The following is a 27033-nucleotide window of genomic DNA, read 5'->3' on the forward strand; positions in this document are numbered from 1 at the left end:
CCTGTGAAGCCTAAGGACCCCCAGTTCAATGCTTGATTCCCCAGGACCCACATTAGCCAGATGCACAAGGGGGCCCATATGTCTGGAGTTCGTTTACAGTGCCCAGAGGCCCTGGTGTGCCCATTCTCTCTCTATCTGCCTCTTTCTCTCTCTCTGTCCATCGCTTTCAAATAAATAAAAAATAAAAAAAATAGAGGGGAAAAATAGAATTAATGATGATACAACTAACCTTTATTAAAAGCAAGAAAACCATAGGAAAGGGCATCCCTCTGGAGGAACTAGGAATAGAAGAATCTTAGATGAGCAAAATAAAGGCTAGACATGACAAATATCAAGCCACCATTATACTAGAAGGGGGACACCTAGAAACATTTCATCTAGAATCTCAAATGAGGTATTGATGCCAATTTCTCAATCTCTTTCTCCTCTTCTTTAATATATTACTTGAAGTCTTCCTGAAAGCAATGATACAATAATAGAAGCAGATAAGAAGTGTATAAATCAGAACGGGAAAAGTCAAATTATCCCTATTTTGTATATAACCTAATTAAAACAGCCTGAAGAATTTATCTTCACCATAGGTCCCTAAGGTGAAATATTTGGAGTATGTTACTTTTCAAACTCCAGGTGCTTTCAGGAATGTTTTCTGGGGAATGTTAGTTCAGACTGAAATTTAAGCTCTGCCCTTTAAACTAACAATAATTTTGTGGAGTTAATTTATCTCTATGTACCTCACTTATGCTACCAATAAATGTGGCACTTCTTAGTATCTTGTACACAGGGTTCTGTGATTATGGAATGAATTTATTTGTATAAATATCTAAAATAATATTTTTGTATAGCAAGACAGTTAGCTATCATTACTGGCATTATGGTAAATATGGGCCTAGTAGAGAACCTAAGCCAGCTTTTGAACTGTCTGCGTTAGCATCTGGTTAAATTAATATACTACCTGGTGATATATTTATTTCTTTGTTATTTTTCTATCCCTAAAATGATTCCACCAGCAAACTTTTCAGTCTGGCAAATACTTTGAACAAAGTAGCAAGTTACAAAATCAGCATATAAATATTACTAAAGATGGGTGTGGTGGTGCACACCTTTAATCCTAGTACTCAGGATACCTAGGTAGGAGGATAGGAGGATCTCTGTGAGCTAGAGACCAGTCTGAGATCACAGAATTCCAGGTCAGACTTGGCAAGAGTGAAACACTACTTCAAGAAAACAAAATATTAAAAACAATAGTACATAAATAGGGTGAGAGATGGCTTAGCAGTTAAGGCACTGCCTGCAAAGCCTAAGGACCCCATATTTGACTCTCCAGATCTCACATAAGCCAGAAGCACAAAGATGAGGCAAGTTTAAGGTCGTACATGCCCACAAGGTAGTACAAGCATCTGGAGTTGGATTGCAGTCACTGAGGCCCTAGCACAACAACTTCTCTCCCTCTCTCTCTCTCTCTCTCTCTCTCTCTCTCTCTCTCTCTCTCTCCCTGGCACATATGCTCTATTTAAAAATAAATAAATAAATAAATAATAAATAAATAATATTTGGTACAGTTTTTTTTTTTCTGGACAGCCATAAAAAAACATTAGTCCGGGTATGGTGGTGCATGCCTTTAATCCCAGTATTTGGGAGGTAGAGGTAGGATTGTCATAATTTCAAGGCCACCCTGAAACTACATAGCGAACTCCAGGTCAGCTACAGCAAGACCCTGCCTTGGAAAATCAAAATAAGATAAATAAGGAGTTTATCTTTTTATATTAGTATAAAAACAAATTCATAGGAATAAACCTGTAAATAATGGAGGAACTGAATACCTCTACAATCACAATATTAAGACTTTAAGGAAAGAAATTGGGGGCTGGAGAGATGGCTTCATGGTTAAGGTGCTTGCCTGCAAAGCCAAAGTACAGAGATCTCATTCAACAATACCTACGTAAAGTGAGATGCACAAGATGTTACATATGTCTGGAGTTCGTTTTCAGTGTCTAGAGGGCTTGTTGTACCCATTTTCTCTCTCTCCCTGTCTCCCCCTCTCAAGTAACTAAGTAAAATATTTTCAAAAACAGTAAAGAAAGAAATTGAAGACTGTAGGTAAAAGTGCATCCAATGCCCACAGATCTGCAGAATTAAATATTAAATGGCTATATTACTAAAAGCAATCTGCATATTCAGTGCCATCCCAATCAAAATTCCCATGACATTCTTCATAGAACTAAAAAATAATAATAATAATAATAATAATAAAACATTTATAGAATCAAAAAGGGAGTCAAATATCCAAAGCAATCCTCCATGGAAGTAATGCTGCTTGAGTTACCACATCTGTCCTTACATACAATATATAGAGAGTGACAAAGGAAGAATTTTACTGGTATAAAAACAGATATTTGTACTAATGAGGTAGAAATAGAGTACCTAGAAATAAACTGACACAGCTTAAGCTATGTAATTTTTGACAGAGATGTTAAAAATTATTGAAAACAGTTTCTTCAACAAATGGAATTGTCAAAACTAGATATCCACATGTAGAAGAATAAAATTAGATTCACATTTTGTACATTACACAAAAATCAGCTAAAAGTGGATTGAAGACCACGATATCTAAAACATTAAAACTGCTAGAGGAAAATATGGAGAAAACACTTTAATACGTTAGCATGCTCAAAAACTTTCTGGAAAGGATTCTAATAGCATAGGCAAAACCTCCATTAATTGTCAAAGGGAGCTACATGAAATTAAATAGCTAGTGTACAGCAAATGATACAATTACCACAGTGAATAGACAGGCTTCAGGATGGTAGAGAAAAAAAAATGTAAATTATATGTAAGATACATATTCAATATAGAAAGAAGTGGAATTGTGAAATTAAGTATCCTCCCAAACAGACCTTCCAATCAGCAAATTGGTTGGTAACCATCTCAAAAGAACAAACACAAATATCCAATAATCATTTCTCAAAGTGTCTATCATCTTTATCCACTAAGAAAATATATATATATTCTTACCCCAATAAAAATGTCTAAAGTCAAAAAGCAGGACAACAAATACTAGGGTGGATGATGGGATGAGGGACACTTACACACTGCTTATGGGAATATAAACTAGTGTGGTCACTGTGAAAGTCAGAATAGGTGTTTTTCCAAAACTAAAAGTGGAACTACCATATGACCTAGATATACCATTTCTGGATATGAATCCCCAAACTACAGTGATACTTGCAAACCCATGTTTATGTTTACTGCTGCATTATTCATAATAGCTAAGGAAGGGAACCAACCTTGCTGTCCACCAACAGATGAACAAATAAAGGAAATCTGACACATGCACAATGAAACTGTAAAGAACCATAAAGAAAAATAAAAACTTGGTGTTTACACGGAAGCAGATGATACTCTAAATCATTAATCTAAACAAAATCAGTGAGACTCAAAAAGGCAAATATCACATGCCTTCTCTCACAAGTGAATCCCAGCTTTTAGCGTGTGTGTTGGTTAAGAAACAAGAAAATGACTATAAGAGATAAAGAGATCTTAACAAAGAAATAATGGATAAGATAATTCACATGACATGAAAGCAAAAGGAATATTTGAGCATAAGGGACCAGCATGAAGATACTAGAGGAAGGAAATGGAAAAGGAAGATAAATTAAAAAAAAGTTTAAAAAGTATTACAAAATTGTGGTGATGAAATCTATTTCTGTTATGCAAATTTAAATATTAGATTTAAAAGTGTTATAAAATGGAGAATGTTTCAAGGGAGAGATACAGTAAATATGAGATATATTACAGAAATAATCCTACCATTTCTTCCAAACCAACAGAGATGTATAGCTGAAACTACCATAACTACTGCATTGTTCTCAGTGTTCTTAATTTCACAAATAATAATCAATGTCAATAGATCGACACTCCCTGTTTGTTTTATCATAGAAATCATCAAGAGCACATGTATGCAACTTACTTATCTTGGAGACAGACATCAGCAGCTTCATATGTAAGACAAGAAAATTCTATTCTGGTCTCTTTAAACTCTTTATAAAGAAGCATCTTGCAATTACACATTAAGTCATTTTTAATTACCAACAAACACATTTAAGGAATGTTAGAAAAATAAAAATCACAAGCAACTTGGGTATATTTAAAAGAATTGTTTAAATTTTTATTAATACATTTTTATTTCTTCACATTTTCAACCAGCACATATTCATGTAACAAGAAAAAATATACATAATAAAATCACTGAATAAAATTAAAACCAATGCTTCTCTTTCCAGGCCTCCTCTTTATAGTGACATCTTCCTTAAACCCTGCATGGCAATCCCTGATGCACTGTCCTGATGTCCAGGGAAGACAGGGTGACCTGGAAATCCAAATACTTCCATAAGATCATCCAACTCTTGTATGATTATCCAAAATGCTTCATGGCAGGAGCAGAAAAAGTGGCCTCTAAGCAGATGCAGCAGATCTGCATGTCCCTCCGAGGGAAGGCTGTGGTGCTGATGGGAAAGAACACCATGATGTGAAAGGCCATCTGAGAACTCCTGGAGAACAACCCAGATCTGGAGAAACTGTTGCCTCATATCCAGAGGAGTGTGGGCTTTGTGTTCACCAAGAAGGACCTTACTGAGATCCAGGACATGCTACTGGCCAATAAAGTGACAGCTGCTGCCAGAGTTGGTGTCATTGCCCCATGCGGAGTCACTGTTCAGGTCTGGGGCCGAGAAGACCTCCTTCTTTCAGGCTTGAGGCATCACCACCAAAATCTCCAGGGACACCACTGAAATTCTGAGGGATGTGCAGCTCATCAAGACTGGAGACAATTTGGGAGCCACCAAGGCCACCTTGCAGGGCATGCTGAACATCTCCCCCTTCTCCTTTGGGCTGGTCTTCCAGCAGGTGTTTGACAATGGCAGCATCTACAACCCAAAAATGCTTGACATCAGAGATTATACCCTGCATTCTCGCTTCTTGCAGGGTGTCTGCAATGTTTGTCTGCACATTGGTTACCCAACTGTTGCCTCCGTGACTCATTCTACCATCAGTGGATACAAGTGGGACCTGGTTTTGCCTGTGGAGACTGGGTACACCTTCCAACTTGCTGAGAAGGTAAAGGCCTTCTTGGCTGATCTATCTACATTTGTGGTCACTGCCCCTGTGGCCACTGCCACCACTGCAGCCTATGTTGCCTCAGCTTGAAAGTTCCTATTAGAGGAGCAAATCTCGCATGCTGTACTGACCTTTAATCTGTTCCACTTGACAGCAAGAAGATATAACACCTTTCTATTATTTATAGAGAAATAAACTGGAAAAACTAAATCACCTCTATTTTTGTTTCCTCTCAAAACCTAATAATCAATACAACTTACTAAAGGCCACATATGAGCAGGTTTCTCCCTAATGCTAATTACAAATTAGCAGTAAACATCAATCCATTTATATCTTTCTGGGCCATTTATAATACTGATATAAAAAGAAATCCGATTCTTACATTTTAAAGACTGTCTATTCTCATTCATACAAATATTTTCATTTGCTTTGAGATATATTCTATAGATCTTCAAGTATATGTTGTATTTGAAACAAAATTCTAATGTAATATTTTGGGTAGTACTCTAAACCCTAAAACATTATATATGCTAAATATCAATAATGCTTTTCTCCTATTCTGTAGGCTGTCATTTCACTCTGTACAATTTCTTTTGCTGTGCAGAAACTTTGTCATTTCCTGTGATCCCATTTGACAGCTCTTGGGACTAATTTCTTTGCTGTTGGGGCTCTATTTAGAAATTTCTTGCCAATAAGTATATTTTAACATGTTTCTTTTTGCTTTCCTCTACCAGTTTTGGATTTTATTTCTTCTAAAAACTTAAAAAATCCAAATATTTATTTATTTGCACATGTGTTTGTATAGGTGCACCAAGAACTCTTGCTGGTGGAGTCTAGCTTTATGTGGGTGATTGGAGAAGTGAAGCCAGATCAACAGTCCTTGCAAGCAAGCACCTTTAAACATTAAACCATCTCTCCAGTCTCTGAGATGTTCAAGTTGTTGATTGACATTAATTTGACTTTGTTATGCAGGGTGACAAACATGGATCTATTTTCATATTATGCAAGTGGCTATCCATTCTTTCTGGCAAATTTTATTGAATATCTTCTTTTAAGTGTATAGCTTGGATACCATTGTCAAACATTAGCTGTCCATATCTTTGAGGATTTTTCTGGATCCTGTATTGTGTTGCATAAGTCTGCATGTTTTTTTTTTGTTTGTTTGTTTTTCCAAATCTTTATCAGGTATACCTCAGGCATAGGGTTAATTACCAGTGGGAAAAAGAAAAAAAGCAAAATTTGTTTGAAATACAACAAAATGAAGCCCATTTTTCATATTTTTTTAAAAATAATAGATTTTAAAATATCTAGAATATATAAAGAATTGCAAGAAACACTAAAATCATCTATAAGTGAATAAATATACACATGTACTGAACAGACAGCTCTCAGAAGAAAAAATGCAAGTAGCTAATAAATTCTTTTATATAATGTTCAACATCCTTAGCTATCAGGTAAATGCAAAGTAAAACTACTTAGACATCCATCTCACTAATTTCAGAAAGGCTATCATCAGAAAACAAAATGTCAACATTGTTAATTTAGAGAGATTTTGATGTATGTGGCCCCTCTTTTGTCCAAAATCTAGTGGATGCTTGTCTCTGGAGGACATAATCCTGGACTCCATAGGATTCAGACCTGGTTCCCAGTTCTTGCTATGGGTTCTTTTCCACGAGCCTGGTCACTTAGCCAATCAGAAAGCCATTGGATATGACCAACACCAGGCTGGCTGGTTTTAAATAGCAGGGTTCCCTGCCTGCTAACAACATTGTTGGCCACTTTCCACCACTAGCACATGGAGCACTTTTCCATACTAAATGGGCAACCCATTTGGGAACTGTCTCCCTTCTGGATTCCAGCTAGAGCTCTCGGTTTTCAATGTCAGCAGCATGTGGTGTCTTCAGCAATAAGGTCTTGTTTTGCTCTCTGTTGCTGTCTTGTTTTGTCTCTCTGCTCAACAGCTCAGTATGGGTAGCAACCAATTTCTGGTGCTGAGAATTACTGGCCAGAGCCAAATGTTTAAAGGTTAGGCTTCTTCCAACCCTCCCCAGGATCCTTCTTTGCATATGACCCCACACCCCCGAAACTCCTGTTGAGGGTTATATATCTTATAGTCTACTATCCAGGAGAAAGTTTACTATGGTACCAATTCATTTCTGGTTTACTTTTGGGTGTATCTCCTTCCAAACCCCCTTCTCATTGCCCACATACTTCTACCCTATTATCTATTCCTGTCAGGCATGCCAGCAACAGAAGCTGATCCAGGTTTGTAACCACAGACAAGTGAGAATATCTGGCATTTGTCTTTCTGTGATTGTATGTGTTCACTGTTTATGATCTGATCCAAGTCTGTCAGTTTTCCTAGAAATTTTATCATATCAATTTTTCTTACTACTGAGTAGAATTCCATTGTGTAAATGTACCACACCTTCATTACTCATTTGTGCAGTGATGGGCCTCTGGGTTGATTCCAGTTCTTAGCAATTATGCATTGATCAGGAAAAAACATGGTTGAACAAATATCTCTGTAGTGAAGCATGGAACCTTTAGGGTAAATGCCCAATAGAGGAAGAACTGGGTCAGTTGTTAGCTCAATTTTTATGTTTTTCAGGAATTTCCATAGTGGTTGTACAAGTTTTCTCATTTAACCTACTCTGACCTCATTCTCTGTTGGAGAATCTATTTTTCTTTTTGTGAAGTTAGGAAGAACAGAGGAGATCAACTACACTTGGCATATAATCCAGTCCCCAGGTGAAACCACAGAAGAATTGGTGAGATGAGCAAGAGTGTTACTTACATAGCCAGCCTGGCAGACTGTCAGGGTGAAGGAGACTGGCATTTAGGATACTCAACACACAGCAAAGTAGAAATCCAGAAGCTGCTGGGAGCTCAACTGTGAAGTACACTTAAACCACCATGGCTCAGGGAATTTTGTGGAAGGGGGGGCAGAAATAACATAAGAGCCACAAGTTGGGAGGACATATCAAGAAACATTGTGCCCTATCCAACAACGACGGACTGCTGCTTTCAAAACTTATAACCCATAACCTCATGAGTAATACCAGCAATCCCACTGAGGAAGGCCTTCAATGGAATGGGGGCAAGGGAGATGAAAAGGATACTACCAACACATGATATGGCCATACAAAACATATAATTAATAAAAAAAAATGAATTAAAATAGAATGAAGAAGTAAAACAAAAAGTAAAATGACAATGAATACTGGCAAGGATGTGGGGGCAAAGAACCCTAATTTACGGCTAGTAGTAGTGCAAATAGTTACTAGCTAAATATCTTAACTTTATATACGAATAAGAAACTTTTGGTATCCAAATGTGAAAGAGTCAAAATCATGTATTAATGAATTTCACTTATATTTCTCAGGCACTTGCTTTGAAATGTAATAAGCATATGTAAGTGCTAAAAAATATTGATTCAAATAATAAATGCTTTCATGTCCTCTTTCTATTCTTGAATTAATATTCTATTTAAAAATAGAATGTGTACCATAATAGGAACTAAAACTTGGATATATTTTTAATACATTTTTGACAGAATATCATTAACATTTAGTCATGTATCATGTGAGTTCATTAACAGTTTTAGAGATGATCAGAATTTCAGAGATTTCATTTTAGATTATTTTACTATGTTATATTATTTAGTGAAATGAACTGCAAATTCCATGTTCTTAAGACAAAGTATTTTGAAGTTTAATAATACTGCCATATCATCAGAAAAATAGTTAAAAGGAATAACCTATCTTTCAAGGTAAGGGTTGCTTCTTTATCAACTCTAAAGGAGGTCAGTTCCCTGTACCTATTCCCCTCAAGTCTCCATGTGGAATCTAGGCATCAAGATATTGCATACATCCATAATGATTTTCATATGATCTTGTCAGCTGGCATCTATGTGATGATAATGATGAATTGGAACATGGTCATTGTGAAACAAACTTGAAAAATATCCTTTTTGTTTGTTTGGTCTTTTTTTTTTTTTTTTTTTTTGAGGTAGGGTCTCACTCTAGCCCAGGTGGCCCATGAATTTACTATGTATTCTCAGGCTGGCCTTGAACTCATGGAGATTCCCCTACTTCTGCCTCTCATGTGCTGGGATTAAAGACGTGCTCTACCAGGACCTGGTTCCTTTTCTTTTTTGATAGTTCAGCCATCCACATGAATACAATAGTTTGTCATATCTTTTGCAGCTACATATAAAAAGCAAGATTCCTGACTTTCAGTATGTTAAACTGTCAACATATTTATCCCAAATTTTCTGATTTTAAACTGTTTAAATTACTAAGAATATTAAGTCTGAATACTAAGTTCCCAGCTGGTGGTAATTTGGGAATCGGAGCCTCCTGGTGACTGTACTGTTGGAGGCAGCCTTATGAGTAATATATCCAGCTTCCCCTTGCAAGTGTTTGGTACAGTTTCCTAATGTTGTTGTCCACCTGAATGTTTGGAAGGAATTGATGTCCACCCTTTGCTCATGCCATCATTTTCCGTTGCCATAATGGAGCTTCCTCTTGAGTCTGTAAGATAAAATAAACCCCTTTGTTGCACAAACTGCTGTTGATGAGATGTTTTCTGCCACCAATGCAAAACTAACTACAACAGTAAAAATAGTACCATAAGAGGAATCATTACTGCTAGAAACCTGTGTGGCTTTTGGCCCCTTGTAACTTACTTGTGAAAGGAATGTGGATGAATTTGAATCCTTGCCCTAAGAGATGCCTTGCTTTGATATAAGTTTGATGGACTAATCTGGTCAAATTGAAAGATCTGAATGCAGGAGGTTTGGCTTATGAGAGTGAGAGTGAGAAAGAGCTTTGTCTTGACTGGGCTAAAAGCAGGTTCTGTACTTTCTGTATACTGCATGCCTGTGTCCTGGGAATTTGTATAGGGTTGCATTCCACAGAAATGGACTGGTGTGAACAAAGGGATATGACCCAGAAAAATAGGAAATCTTTAGCTAAAAACATCTGCCCATTCAGCTGCAATTGTTGCAGAGATTACAACCATTGAGACTAGGTCATATCATCTGCATTGGGACAACAGGAAGAATATGGACTCTTTTGCAGGGGCCAGAATCCTGAAGGACTGTCCTGTTCTTCAAGGTCTACTTAATCATTCTTTAGAATAATAAATTGGTAGCATACCTGGTACTATGGAGTATAATAAAAGCAGGAAAGATCAGGTCTTTGAATTTGCAACATAGTTTTGCTCTTTAGAAATGGTCATGGGCAGCGTGAAACAGTCTTATTGGATTACTTGCATGGAGGCCCAAAGGTACCACGAGAATGAACTTTGGGTTGCAGTGGAGACCCAGTGGAGCAGCCAGGAATATGGGATGACTGCCAAGGAGAGCTGCCAGCACCAGATGAAGTATAGTTGGGGTTATTAGCAGCTAAGCTGGAGGGGCAGAATTGAAACTCCAGGGACTCATCCCTTGTTAGAATTATCAGACTTGGAGACTTTTCACTGTTTAGAGCTGTCAGATTTTGGAGCTACAGTGCTTGATGTTTGCCCTGTTTGTTTTAAATCTTGTATTGGTTCAAATTTTCTCTGTTGAGCTGGGCATTGTGGCACATGCCTTCAATTCCAGCACTAGAGAGGCAGAGTTAGGAAGATTTCCACAAGTTCAAGGCCACCTTGATACTACATAGTGAATTCCAGACTGGCATGGGCTAAAGTGAGACCCTACCTCAAAAAAAAGCAAAAAAAAAAAAAATGTTTTCATTGTTGTACCCAGTGCCATCTTTTGCAATGTGACTGTTTACTCTCTGACATTATGTTCTGGTTTTGTTGCTGTTGTTCTTTTTGTTTTTTAGTATTTCTACTCAGTTAAAAGACCTTGGTCTATGGGATGTTTGAACAGCACTGGGAACTTTTAAAGTTGGACTGAATGCATGACATTTTACGTCATAGGTAGTTACCAGTTTATGGGAGTCAGATACGGAATGTGGTGATTTGATTCAGGTGTCCCGTATAAACTTATGTGTTCTGAATGCTAGATCATCTGCTGGTTGCAATTTGGGAACTTGGGCATACTGGAGGCACCGTATTATTGGTGGTGGACTGATGGATGTTATAGCCAAATTCTTCTTGGCAATGTTTGACACATTCTCCTGCTACTGTTGTTTGCCTAGTGTTGGTCAGGAGTGATGTCTGTCCTCTGCTTATACCATAATTTCCCCTGCTATCATGGAGCTCTACTCAGGTTTGTAAGCCAAAATACATCCATTTCCTTCCATAAGCTGGTTTTCATCAAGCTGATAAAAATTACCATGCACTTTCACTCTATGTAGGATTGTAAAGTTTAGGATGCACCTGTGTATATGACTCTGCTTGACTACTTGACTTCTAAGAAGAAATGATATAAAGAAATGAGGCTTTATGCTTCAAAATAATTTAGAGATATAATTTTTAAATATTTTTATTTGTTTATTTGAAAGACAGGGAGAGAGAGAGACAGACAGAGACAGAAAGAGAATGGGCAGACCAGGACCTCAAGCCACTGCAAATGAAATCCAGACGTGTGTGCCCCCTTGTGCATCTGGCTAACGTGGGCCGTGGGGAATCAAACCTGGGTCCTTTGGCTTTGCAGGCAAATGCCTTAACCCCAAAGCTATCCCTCCAGCCCTAGAATCACAAGGCCATGGAAAGGGTATGGTGAAGACTAACCTTAATCTTCTGTTTCTGTTTCTCTCTCCCTCTCTCTCCCTCTGTCTCTTTCTCTCTCTTCTCTCTATCTTTTTTATATGACTTATCTTTTTCTTCCTTCTCTTCTTGAACACTGACCTGTAACTTGATCAGAGAGACCTACAAGATTTCCCAAAAGAAGACAGATTTCTGTCAGAATACTTGATAACCCACCAAAGGTTAGTGGTAATACCCTACTGCTGAAGACATCATATGCTGTTGGTATAGAACATGGAGCGACCTGGCTGGAAGCTGCATATTTTTTGTAATGAATTCTTGGCATAGAAAGACATGTGTCACATTAATGGTGTTCTTAAAACTTTATGAGAAAATAATAAAAAGCAAGCTAATACTAGATAAACTGTTAGAAAAAGATAAAGAGTTCAAAACATGCCTGAGCTTGGAAGGGGAGATGATGCTTTTACAATAGTAGGGTTGGAAGTTGAGACTTTTCAAATAAAACAGAAACAGGAACCAATATCACATCAATCACCTATATACACCTCAGTGTATTCCTACTGAGGCATTTGTAAGATCATCATAAAAAGCAGCATAAAAGCAACAAAATTGTATAGAAATGATAACATTGACCTACTTCCTTAAAATGTGTGATAATAGCATTCAGAAAGCTTGGGAAACTCACCTTTGTAAGATGTGTCTATTAAAATGATATTGGCATTTCATGCTGTGTGTGTTACTCAACTTCTTGGAAGTGGAAGCTTTACATCTCAATCAAGATTCATCTTCAAATCAGCAGAAATTTCTAGGGAAAATTCATGACTTGACACTCTCACTGATCTTTCTTTTTGGTCATATTGTGTCTACTTTTTGATGGGATTGGCTATCTTCCTCTGACAGTACTGTTAGATGTTAATTCTTTTCCAAATCTGTATGTGTATATTAACCCAAATATGTATGAATTTGAAAGAAGATTGGCTCTGATTCATAACTCTTTATTTACAGGTAAGACAAGGACATTGTGGACCCAATCATTCCTGATCTAAACTTCCTTAATTCCCAATCCAACATAATATGAATATAAACCTTCCCTTCAAAGACTTAAGAAAGATACAACAAAATTAACAATGAAACCAAGGTTCCTATGATAATTTTTTAAAAATTTATTTGCAAGGAAGTGTCTTCAACTTCAGCCCCCAAGGTTCTTTATCTCTAGATCCTTATGGAAATAAAAGGACAGTAAAGTTTAGATATATGTTCAATAAAATACCATTTTTAAAGTGTTATGGAATAGGCAAATTTAATGCTGTGAATTACAGGTAATAATAGGGAACTACACCAAGATAAATATGCATTTGTTTTCTTTTTTTTCACGACAGACCTTTAGTTTCAAAATCAATTAGAACGAATCAGTATGCTTATACTTATGTCATTTTGTTGACTTTTTATAAGGTATTAAAATACTATTACTTTTTCTGGCTTATTAATAGAGAATGGTTTCCCAACCTTCATGAAACATAAAATCTCAAATTTCATAATGCCACCTTTCAAGAACCATTCTGTACTTATACTTTTCCCTTATTTGTTAAATTTACAAAACAAGAATATCTTGTTCATGATACATTTTCTTCACTGTTTGGTGAAATATTTTCCTCTTTGTAATCAATCAGTCAGATGCAGTGAAACTTGGGGAAAAGGAAACCCTTCACAATCCAAAATCCTATATCCATTGAAAATCTATTCTGTTTTCTATAATGGTCAAGACAAAGAGAGGACAGTGGACAGTATACACTGGATTATCTCCAGCTTTCCTGGTATGAGACTGGTGAGATTCTGGAGGAAAAGTATTTGAGAGTCTACTTCATGAATGTGACATACAATGTGTTGTATTTACCCATTTTAGTACTCATTTGGCCTAATGCAATTAATAAAAACTTTTATTTCAATGTGACATCTGGAGGTTTTAGACTCAGGTAAGCAAACAGCTTAGTTTGCTTCTCCAGGTTTAGGAAAGTTCAGTTTTCAGACAGGTAAAAGAAAATCACTGGTATTCATCTTCCAACCTTTTTCTTATAAGATACAGCTTCTTGAGTTCTTTTCACATTTCAGCTAAAATAGAAATATTATTCTTGTCACAAGTTTATGTATTCATACTTAAAGTAACACACTCATACAGAAAACTGTCCCCTTTTTTCAAGGCTCTTAAAATCAGCTTACCTGGTGAAAATGATGATTGCCATCATGCTATTTTACTTCCCAGATTGGTATTGAACTTCATAATGTTGTAGAGTTCCACAGACATTTTCTCTTTCAATCTACCCCTACTCGCTTGATGATCTCATCCACCCTCACAGCTTTAAATATTTTCTTAATTTATGATGAGAGCTTTCCAATTCATATGAGAGTTTAGACTACTTTCACAAACTCAGATTCACTTATCAAACTGTGAACTAACATCTTTACTTAGAAGTCCAATAGAAATCCAATATTTAGGATTTCTGTCTCCTCTATACCTGGTCACCTGAACATTCACAAATTCAGTTGATTGAATATTTGTGGTGTTTTCAGTTATTCAGGCCAAAACCCTTTATTATCCTTAGAAAGCATCTTTCCCCTGTACTTTCCATCCAATCTGCTGATCAATCATACTTACTTTACCTTAAAATTAATCTCGAATCTCACCACTTTGCATTACTCTGGATTAGTATCACCTGAGCCAATATCACTGCCACCTCTTGCCTGGATTGGTCAAAATCTACCTGTTAGATCTCACAACATTTCTATATGCTGCCTTTATTCCTTCCCCATAAAGCAATTTCTCAACACATCATGGAGAGTTTTCCATTCAAAATATAATAAGCTAAGTTACAATTCTGCTCAAATTTCTGCAACATCTATGTCCCTCATACAGAAATAAAATCCTAACAAATAATCTATCAGTGTCCTATTACTGTACTAATGGTTATTTCATCTTTTTTAGGTCTTTGTTCAAATCTCATCCTCTAGATGATGGACTCCATTTAAGATTTTCACCATACTACAGGTCCCATCAATACTATTAATCACATTTATTTCCTTACCTTTGCTTTTACTTCTTATTGTACAGTGTATTCATTTATTCTTATTACATTGTCTTGATTATTTCTTCTGCAAAATATCAGTTCCCATGACAGTAGGCATGTGTTTAGTTAGATCACTGGATCTGTTTTACTTTTTTGGTTTACTATGCCAGCATATTTGGAGCAGTATCCATCCCATAATGAAGAGTCCATAAGTTTTTATTTTCTTTTTTTAGATCTGTATAGTCTTAGTTTTTTATGTAATCAAATTATACAAATTGTTTATCATATAACTTTTATCATTTCATAGTCAATCACGCCAACTTCTCAACATTATAAAATAGATGTGTTTCAATATTTTGTGAATATTCCATATTATAAAATACATTTCAGCAACTCATCTTTGAAGTTCATTTTCCACTTTTATTAACAGTGAGATAGACACACTATGAGATGTATGTAATCCAAGCATGTGGGAGGCGGAAGCTGTAATATTGATAATTCGGAGCCAGCATAGCTAAATAACCAATTTGAGGCCAGCATGATATCCATGAACCACTGCCACCAACTGTCACACAACAAAATACAAACAATAAAGTATAAATACTTCTGTGTGATGTATTATTAATTATGCAAATATATATATGTATGTATATAATGTGTGTCCTGGGGAATTGAGCCTCGAACTGGGGTTCTTAGGCTTCACAGGCAAGCACTTAACCACTAAGACATCTCTGCAGCCCTGTCCTGTCAATTTTTGTCTTTTAGTAAACTAGTGTGTTAGCTACATTAATTCTCATATTATTAGGTATACTAACTTTTAATTTAAATTGCTCCTTCACTGTGAAATTCAGTGGGTTTATATTTGTTACCTGATTTATCTATGCTCCATTTTTTCTCACTGCTAAAATGATAATGGAAAATGCCATCTACTAATTTCCTTATGTCACTTAGCTTTATTGCAACATGTGAAGCATTTGGGATTATCCATTGTCTATATATGTATCCTAAATATCGTTTATATTAAAACAATGGGCAATTGAATACTACCTTTTTTTCATTCACAGATATTTGGTCTTCTCAGATAATTTCAAATTCTTCAAGGATCAGAATTATGCATTATGCTAGCATGTTTGGCAACACTAAAAAACTGTTCATTGTATATCAAAGGTCATCAAAACTGTTCAAGGACTGATGAACTAACATTGTCTTTATTTTTTAGTCTTGCCTTAAGGACATTGGGTTACAGATATAAACACATCCTTCTCCTTTGAAAAGGAATGTTCTCTTTATGAAATTCCTAAGTATACAAAATTCTGAGGTATAATGTAGCAAAAATAATCCAACAAATCTGTGAAATTCTATTGTTAATATTGCAGTTCTGCCATATTTCTTTATGGTAACTGCTCTTGCACTTGTTTGTAAATTTGAACAACTCCATGAAACTTGCCCTACAACCCTACCATTATTGAAAGGTTCCATTCCTACTGAAATAGGTAGAAGGCTGGACTGTTTCCTATGTCAGTGGGCTCTCAGGACAACACTAATATTCTCATTTCTAATTTCCAGATCTACTTCAAATATTCACTGAGACATTGGGCTAAACCTTGATGCTTTGAAAAAAAAAAAAAAACAGGCTGCCAACTGCACTAACATATTTAGCCAGGCAGATCTCATTGAAGTCAGTGGAAAATGTGCTATAAAAACCTCTATTCATGGCACCACATTCCCCCCTTGCTGTGTGTATGTCACTCGTATTTAAAATGAGTCAATGAAGAGGAGGAAAGACCTTTAAATATTTCTTTTAGTCATCAGCTCAGATTAGTAGTTTTCTTTAAAAAGGTTCTTTGTGACTTTGGACTAAATATGAAGCAATACTGTATAGTTAACATCATTTGAGTTAATATCATTCATAGTGATGTCAATATTTCTCCTTGATATCTTTGACACCAAAGTATATATTCAGGTATTGCCCTCTGAAATTATAGTAGTTAAAAAAATTAGTTAATGATTTGGGATCTTATACGTGTTCTTGTTAACCCTACATAAGTTTGAAGAGCTAGCTCCTTTATAAATTCCAAGAGATATTTCTAAATTATTAACTTATAGCAATTACATAGTTGATTTATACTAATACCTATATAATGTGCATTATTTGTATGGGTACTATCTAATGCACATGTGGTTGTTTGAATATAAAATGTTCCTCCTAGTCTCGTGTGCTTGAACACTTGGACCCCAGCTGGTGTGAAGGTTGTTGAACCTTTTGGAGGTGGAACCTTGCTGGAGAAAGTGTTACTAGAGGCACGCATTTATGTATTACAATCCATCCCCGCTGATACGTTGCTATTTCCTCCCTGGTGACATGAAGATGTGTCTCAGGTTTCCTTCTCAAGTCTGTCATATTTTCCCCATCATGTTTTAACTTTACCTTGAAATGCTAAAACTAAATAAACCCTTTCCTTGTATAAGTGACCTCTAGTCTGGTATTTTGTTCCAGTACTAAAAAGTAACTGATACAGCATACGAATGTATCATCACACAGGCTTTGAGATTTTGCCTTCTGTAATTTTTGTTGGAATAAAAGTACACACTTTCAGAAAGGTAATTCAGTGGTAAATTGTTTTCATGCCCTTTTTTAATGTGACAGATATTCTGAAATCTCAGAGAAAAAAAGAGCAATTTGGCTTTATGGAGGTTGGCACAGTATAATGAGTAAGGAACTGTTCACTTTTGCTTGATATTGATGATCAAATAGTAGAAGACAACATGCACAACCAAACTAGTGACAGAATGTCTATATAAAACAAATGGTAAATGAAAAGTGACATTGACATTTTTTCTGTGGCCCATATCTAAAAATGTTAAGTGGGAAATTAGAAATGATTGCCTAGATATTAGAGGATGGGTAAAAGTACTGAGCAGGTTCATAAAATATTAGTTTGAAACATTCTCAACCATTAAAAAGGATTGACATTTACTCTTCATAATATTCTACTGATGGACCTATTTAATGATAAGAATAAGTTTTAGAAGTGGCTTCTTTTTCTCCTACCCTCTGTCTTCTTCCTTCCTTCCTCTTTACATCGCCTTCTTTCCTCTTCCTCTCTTATCTCCTTCCTTATTTCTGGTTTTAGCAACAGAGACTTTGGGATGGATATTGAATCTTTGAAAAATCATGTGGTACTGAAACTCCAAGTTACAAGTCTATTTTCTGTATCATTGCATCTCTCTACTTATGGGCTGTTCCTTTTGCCCTACCAACCTGTTCTCAATAAGAAAACTAGCATATCCTTTTAAAAGTCAAATCTTAGTTAGGTTTGGTGGTGAGTTGAAGGAGACAGAATTGCTGGAACTTGTTAGTCAGGTAGCTTGATCAAAAAGCAGCAGTTCCAAGTTCAGTGAGATACTCTATCTCAGTGTATAAGAGAAATAGTGAAGAGTGGCCCATTTTCTCCTGTGGCATCTGCACACAATCTGCATACAACACACAGACACTCACACATGCCAAAAAATAGTAAAACTCAAATATGAATTTGTCTCTTCCTTTCCTATGGTTAAAAGTCTACTATAGCTTGTCAACATTCTTGGGATGAAGATAAAATTTTAAATATGGCTTACAAGATTATGTAGGAGATGTACCTTGCCATGTGTGTGTATACATATATATATATATATATATATATATATATATATATATATATATATATATATATATATATGTATACACACACAAACAGACACACAGACACACACACAGACACACACACATGCAAATCTGTCTTCACTGTATCCACAGTATTATCTTATACCAAAATACGTGAATGGCATCTTACTTTGGTTTTCCTAAAAATAAGACTTAAGAAAATTTGAGTTCCTATAATTAATTTGGAAAGTGATGCTAGGAAACATTTTTCGGGTTCAGGAAAAACAATGATGCAAGTAATCCTATTAAGCAAGCTACTATTATGGGCAATTACAGTTTAATCCTACTAGAGAACTCTGGGAGAAAATATAGAACCCATTTCAAAGACATACAAATAAAATCAAAGGAATATTGAGTATCTTTTCATCATTTCTCATCCATTATTGGTTGCGGGCTGTCCCCAGGGGTATGCATGACTCAATATTTAGGGTGTACAATGTATATGAGTCAAGTATGCTATCATTATGAGAAACAAAAACTCTTAGGCATTCCAAATAATCAGTCTTAGTTTCATAGACTGCCAAAGGCAACGGAATAGATACCAAGATATCTGACACATTATATATTTATGCAATTATTTAATGAATCACCATTTTCTTCCACTGTACTTGACAGGATCTGTTTTGTAACTGTGCTATACAATGTGACATGTAAGTGTCTTGCCCAATGATAATAATATAAGTAAATTATTTGACAAAAAATCTTTTTCTTCATTTTGTATGTATAATTGCATATGGTTTGCAGAAATATTTGCATATGACTTGCATGAATGTGTTCATGTGTACTCAGATGCATGTGCTAGCACATGTGTGCAGGTGAAGACACACGTGTATGTGTGTGTGTGCACGCACGTGTGTGTATTTGTAAGCCAGAAACTGACACCAGATGTTTTATTTCACTGATTTCCATCTTATTCTTCAAGGCATTGTCTCTTACTGCACTGAGTGCTCACGAATTCATCTAGACTGTCTAGCCAGTGATCCCCAGAACTTAATTGCCTGCTTCTGAGTGAGGGATTACAGTACCATTATGCCTGATATTTCCCTGAATCTGGGATCCAATCTCAGTTCTTCATGTTTATAAAAGTGCTTTAATCACTGAACTATCCATCTTCCTAACCCATTTCTACTTTTAATTGTATTAATGTCATGCCCAATACGGGTGGGCATCTATTGCCAAGAATTGTTCAGCATGCTCATTGTGTTAGAATGGTTAGTATCAAAATAATAGAAAATAACAAGGTGTTACCCAAGATAGAAAATGGAGTATTGTATAGTGCATGTCAGTGGGAATATAAAATGGTACAACTCCTATAAAATCCAATATGACTCTTTGTAGATTTAAATAGATTGAAAATGTTTAGCATAGAATCTGGGGCTTTTGGCATCTTCTTTTTCACACACAGAAAGAAATCCACCTCTCAACATGCTATCGCTTCATTTGCTTCTGTGTCAACATTCTGTTAACTGCAGCTACTAGACCATCAGACACTTCTTCATACTTCCTTGGAACTGACCATGCTCAGCCTTTTTTTCAAGAAACCATATGACAACAAGTATGAGGTGTGAATATTTGTTTCTAAAGAGGGCATCTTGCCACAGGATTGGATGAATAATGACCGCTTCCATTTGAGATGCAATGGGATACATGTATTATGTATATATTTGCTCTCCCACGGGGATATGAGATACTTGAGTTCAGGCTAATGTACAACATTCATATTTGTACCACAGTGTTTCTTATAGTGTCTAATTCTCATTTCACTGTTGGTCTTTTTGTCTAGTCTGTATAAAATTATGTCTTTTAAGAATTGTAACATATATTAGAATGGGATTTTTTTTTGTTTTCCCATAGAGAAATAATTGTATTTACATAAAGCCCTGTGCAAACAAAAATGATCTAGTAAATTTAATAAAAACAAAACTTACAGACATGCTAAATGTCTTTTATAAACAATATCAAATGCTTTTCATGTTGATTGTGTTAGTTATGTTTGTCTTATTTTTGCATGGCATGATTTTTTTTTAAATATTTTATTTTTACTTATTGATTGATTGATAGAGAGAGAATGGGCACACCAGAACCTTTAGCTACCACAAGTGAACTCCAGATGCAATGTGCTACCATGTGCATCTGGTTTAAATGGGTGCTGGGGACTCAAAACTAGGTCTTTAAGCTTTGCAGGCAATTGCCCAGCCATCTCTCCAATCCATGAATTCTTAATCAGTACTTAGTTTCCCTATTTATGGTCCAAATTTTTCTTGGGCACTATGGTTATTGATCAATTGTAATTCTGACAATTTTACTGGACTACAAATAGTACAATTTACCTCATAGTTCCCTTGGCTCTGTCAGTAAAATATATTTTTGATTTATCAATTTTCTCTAATTAAAATGTCACAAACAGATTAATCCAAGAGAATTGTAATAACCTCCTATCATATTTCACTATATGTGCCCTAGCTTGATGAAAAACATTTTCCAGAAGCAATCAAAATGGCAAAATTAAGTGGCAAAGCATGTCATAATTCTAATTATACTCCTTTATTTGAGTTCTATCATATTTAGAACAAGGTGGCACCATAATGCTAGTACCCAACATGATCTCATCTTTGATTACCACTATATGCCATTTCTGCCCTGATATGCTAAAGTCACAAAGTCTTTTCTGTTACTTAAACATGCCAATTTTCCTTACCATGGATACTTTGCATGCCTTTTCTGTTTTCCTTTGTTCAGCTCCTTTTATTCAGATATAGGCCCAAGCATTACCCCAAGAGAGAAATTTTGTTTATCTAACCATTCTCCATTATATGAGCATATTTCATGTTGACTTGCTTGTGATGCTTACTTAGGGCTTATGCTAGGCTTTGACTTTCTATTTACCACTTGGAAGTGTTTATGCTGTTTGTTGTTATTTTTGTATTTGCTGCCAGCACTTATGATTCCCTGGTATTAAGAAATTGTGTATTCGTGCGCAGAAGCCCACAAATTTTACATGATAATATTATGAAGGAACATGAAAGATTGAATTTAAGTAATATAAAGAAAGGGAACTATGATTGTTAAAAAAAAATGATGAAAGGGAAAGTTTTACGTGCAATAGCTTAATATACAAGAGAAGACTTAGAGTCATCTCACGATATAAGTAAGTAATCATTAAGAGTGTGCAAAAATGTACACAGAGGGGCTATTTAATAATGGACATATTTTACTTCATGGTTGCCCATTGTTTCATTGTTTCATGAAATGAGAGTTTATTGAAAATTTCTTTTTGGACATTCAATTTTAGAATGCATGCCCCTACTTATGATATTACAGGAGGCTTAACAGCCTCTACCAATTACATTAATGATCTCTAAATCATGTGGAAACCTGAGTGGACAAAAATCCATGGAGGCTAGTTAGTAAATAAGGGAAGTAAGGAGGCAGATAACCTAGAAGAATTAAAATGTGTAAGACTCATTATAATGATATTCATTTATGCACAGATAATATTGTAGAAATAATTAGCATATTCTTATGAAGAAAGAGAGAGAAAGACTGCATGTATGTGCTCAAAGTGATTAAGTCTCAATTCCATTTTGAATATTTGAGGCTACATTTTCATTTCATCTTATGAAACTGCAATACAGATCTAAAATGCAAGGAAAATAGTTAGGCTAAATGTGAAATAAGAATATAAAATGCCATCAGATTGGTAAATGGTTTGCTCATAATCATCACATCTATATCAATAATAAAAGTGAAGAATATATTGTAAAAGCTTGCTAAAATCTAACATATTTCAGAAAGAAATTAAAAGCATTCCTACTTTATTTTTCATTAACATTAATTGACTTAATGAGATATCAATTCTCTATAATCCACATGATGAGATTACTGCATTTGAAAAAAAAAGGTCTTTTTTGTTTATTTTTTAGTGCTGCCATAGAAATAATTACTTGAAAAGGCCAATAGTCTTTTGATATACCCAAGTTTATTCCTTTTGAAAACCTGTCAGATGGGGTTGGAGAGATGGATTAGCAGCTAAGGTACTTGTTTGTGAAGCTTAAGGACACAGGTTCAATTCCCTAGTACCCATATACACTGGATGTACAAGGTGCACAAGGTGCACAAGGTGGCACGTGAGTCTGGAGTTCTTCTGAAGTGGCTAGAGGCCTTGGCATGTTTTTTATCCCCCCCCTTTTCTCTGTCCCACCCTCTCTCAAATAAATAAATAAAATATTTTTAAAACTGTCAGTTTTATTAGATTTTTTTATTAAGTATATACCTCATATGAATGCATCATATGTGGGTACCATCCTTTTCCTCCTCCTTGCCCCCATTCCAGTTGTGAGTTATGAATTGTGAGAGCAGCAGTCATTCACTATGGAGGGTGTGGGCAATATCTCTGTATATTCCTATCCAACCTGTGGAAAGTACCAGTAAGATTTTTTTTTTAATCTGTACGTATGTATCACAATAGCCTTCTAACACACTTTTAATAAATATTTTAAATATTCTTTCAATTGTTTCTATTTTACAATTATATTTTATTTCTTATTATATGAAATTTATGAATAATTATTGCTTAAATGAACTAGAACCTTAATATTAGAAGATTACACTGTCCATGAAGCTGAGAATTGAGAGACATGGGAGTTCTGGCCAAGATGGCAATCACCTAGCTGCACTCCAGATACCAGGGGAAAAAATAAGGCAAGTATTCAAGGACAATTAGGATCTTTTTGCAAGAGGGAAGACACAGATAGGGGAAAAACAGGGAAGCACACACCCCTGCACTGCGCGACCCCCACGACCCGCGGCGACCCGCCACATCCCGGCATGACCCGGTGCGCCCGGCGCCCTGGTGGCCCACACACCCCCAGCCCCACACTCCCTGGCAACCCCAAGGGCCCAGTGCCCCCCGCGCCCCCCCCTTCGGCCCGCGCCCCACACCAATCTTTCTAAAACTGTGCCACACAATTGAAGAACAGGGAAAGCTACCCAACTCCTTCTATGAAGCTAATATCACCCTAATCCCAACACCAGGCAGAGATGCCACAAGAAAAGAAAACTACGGACCTATTTCCCTAATGAACATAGATGCAAAGATCCTCAACAAAATACTCGCAAACCGAATCCAACAACTCATCAAATGCATTATCCACCTTGAACAAGTGTGATATATCCCAGGAACACAAGGGTGGTTCAACATACGAAAACCTGTCAATGGAATACACCACATAAACAAGCTTAAACATTAAAAACCACATGATCCTTTCGATAGATGCAGAAAAGGCCTTTGACAAGATACAACATCACTTCATGATCAAAACATTGGAGAGAATCAGCATGGCCGGTTCACATCTTAACATAATAAAGGCAATATACAAAGCTCCAAATGCCCAAATAATACTTAATGGAGAGAAACTGGTGGAATTCCCATTGAGATCAGGAACAAGACAGGGATGCCTCTCTCACCTCTGCTTTTCAATATACTTCTGTAAGTCCTAGCCCAAGCAATAAAGCAGGAGAAGGAAATAAAAGGGATAGAATTTGGAAAGGAAGAACTTAAGTTAGCTCTATTTGCTGATGACATGATTGCATATGTAAGAGACCTGAGAGACTCCATCCCAAAACTCCTGAAGGTGATTAACTCCTATAGCAAAGTAGCAGGATACAAAATCAATGCACAAAAATCGGTAGCATTTCTGTATGTAAATGACAAAGACACAGAAAAAGAAATAAAGTACATAGTCCCATTTTCAATAGCAACAACAACAAAAAAATACCTTGGAATAACGTTGACCAAGGAAGTAAAAGATCTATACAATGAAAATATAAAAACTCTCAAAAAAGAAATTGAGGAAGACTTGAAAAGATGGAAAGACCTCCCATGCTCCTGGATAGGCAGAATTAACATTGTGAAGATGACAATCCTACCAAAGGCAATATATAGATTTAACGCAATTCCAATTAAAATCCCTACAGTGTTCTTCACAGAGATAGAAAAAAATGATTTCAAATTTCATATGGAAAGGCAGAAGACCTCACATATCCAAACATATCCTTAGCAAAAGAAATACCTCTGGTGGCATCACCATACCTGATATAAAGCTATATTACAAAGCCATAGTAATAAAAACAGCATGGTACTGGCATAAAAACAGGAGTATAGACCAATGGAATAGACTTGAGGACCCGGATTTTGGGTCAAACAACTATAGCTACTTGATATTTGACAAAGACCCAAACAATATAGACTGGAAAAAAGATAGCATCTTCAACAAATGGTGCTGGACAAACTGGATAACCACATGCAGGAAACTAAAACTTGATCCACACATTTCACCATGCACTACACTCAAATCCAAATGAATCAAAGACCTCAACATAAGACCAGAAACTCGAAAACTACTGGAAGAAAATTTAGGAAGTACTTTCCATGATATAGGAATGGAAAAAGACTTCCTGAACAAAACCCTAGTGGCTAAAGTTCTTAAACAGTCACTCAAACATTGGGATAATATGAAGCTGAAGAGTTTCTTTACAGACAAGCATATAATAAGTAAAGACAATAGAATACCCACAGAATGGGAGAAAATATTTGCAGGTTATCCAACTAATAGAGGCCTTATCTCTAGAATTTACAAAGAACTCAAAAGTCTATATAATAAGAAGACAAATACCCCACTCACAAAATGGGGCAAAGAGTTGAACAGGCAATTCACAGAGGAAGAGATACAAATGGCAAACACACACTTAAGAAAATGTTCATCATCCCTAATTATGAGAGAAATGCAAATTAAAACAACTATGAGATTCCACCTTACCCCAATTAGGATAGCCAACATCAAAAAATCAAATGAAAATAAAAGCTGGCGAGGATGTGGAGAAGCAGGAACACTCATTCACTCTTGGTGGGAATGTAGGATGGTATAACCACTTCAGAAAGCAATATGGAGACTCCTGAAAAAGCTGACTATAGAGATACCAACATACCCAGTTATACCATTACTGGGCATCTACCCTAAAACATTTAAACCACAGGCCAGAGAGATTTGCTCAACCATGTTTGTAGCGGCTCAATTCGTAATAGCTAAAAGCTGGAATCAACCCAGATGTCCATCATTAGAAGAATGGATAACAAAGATGTGGTATATCTACACAATGGAATTCTATACAGCAGTAAGAAAAAACAACATAAAGAAATTTGAGGAAAAATGGTTGAACCTGGAACAGATCATTCTCAGCGAACTTACCCAATCACAGAAAACAAACAAACAAAAAAATCGACACATAGTCTCACTCATCTACAACACCTAACCTGAATCTACGCAAGATACCTTACATACCCAGCAAGCACCTCATGGACTAGGCAATAGGATGGATGGGAGGGCGGGGAGGGCATTAAAGGGTGGAAAACAGTAATCTGGACACAAATGGCAATGATACCATGAAATTCTACTTCCTAAAAGACAGACCAAATGGCTGAACCTTCACTAGACCCTTACAGGAAACACCTGAACCACAAGACACTGGAGAGGGTAGGATCAAGACTAACCTAAATCTCCTACATCTTCCCTCCCTCCCTCTACCCCTCTCCCCTCTATCTCTCTCCTCTCTAACTCTTGTATATTAGTTATGTTCTTCCTCAATTTCTTAGTGGACACTGACCTGTAACCCCCACTTCCAGCTTGGGCCTACCATCCACAATGAGCTTTTGATCAGAGAAACCTACAAGCTTTCCCAAAACAATGACAGACTTCTGTCAGAGTACTTGATGACCCACCAAAGGCCAGTGGTAAGACCCTATTGCTGAAGACTCCATAAGCAACTGACACGTAAAATGGAATGACATGGCTGGAAGCCAGGAGAGAGTCAGTCCCCAGACAGTAAGCGTGTCTAGTGCCAGAAGGTGCTACATAGGCTACTGGGGGAAATGAACAAGATCTGTCCAAGCAACTCATTGTTTAACCTAATTAGCAATAAATAACCTGATGTGATGCCCACACAAGTGCAATAGTGGTACACAGCCATGGTGAGGAACCAATTGCTCTTGATTTGGCTAACTGATCCACTCAGTGGTACTAGACCCATAGCTGGAGCTGGGAAACAAGTCAGAACCATACCCCAACACAAGCCCACTCTACAATATCAAGCTACCATTAATCACGGGTATACGAGGGCCTACACCTATCAAACTTTCTATCAAAAAAGTAAGTGTTAGGGCTGGAGAGATGGCTTAGTGGTTAAGCGCTTGCCTGTGAAGCCTAAGGACCCCAGTTCGAGGCTCGGTTCCCCAGGTCCCACGTTAGCCAGATGCACAAGGGGGCGCATGCGTCTGGAGTTCGTTAGCAGTGGCTGGAAGCCCTGGTGCGCCCATTCTCTCTCTCTCCTTCTATCTGTCCTTCTCTCTGTGTCTGTCACTCTCAAATAAATAAATAAATAAATAAATAAATAAATAAATAAATAAAAAGTAAGTGTTATCTCAATTTTCTGGGTGCT

At 36.4% G+C, this 27033-nt stretch overlaps 1 protein-coding gene and 1 pseudogene across 2 annotated transcripts in view; one reads left to right on the forward strand and one right to left on the reverse strand.

The window, feature by feature from the left end:
- The window catches only part of Il1rapl1 (interleukin 1 receptor accessory protein like 1), a 1362835-nt gene that overhangs the window by 1188449 nt on the left and 147353 nt on the right, over nt 1-27033 (reverse strand). The gene's annotated exons all lie outside the window — the stretch shown is intronic.
- LOC105944442 lies at nt 4344-5202 on the forward strand (annotated as a pseudogene).

Source organism: Jaculus jaculus, chromosome X (genome assembly GCF_020740685.1).
Source record: "Jaculus jaculus isolate mJacJac1 chromosome X, mJacJac1.mat.Y.cur, whole genome shotgun sequence".
In the NCBI taxonomy this organism is placed as follows: domain Eukaryota; kingdom Metazoa; phylum Chordata; class Mammalia; order Rodentia; family Dipodidae; genus Jaculus; species Jaculus jaculus.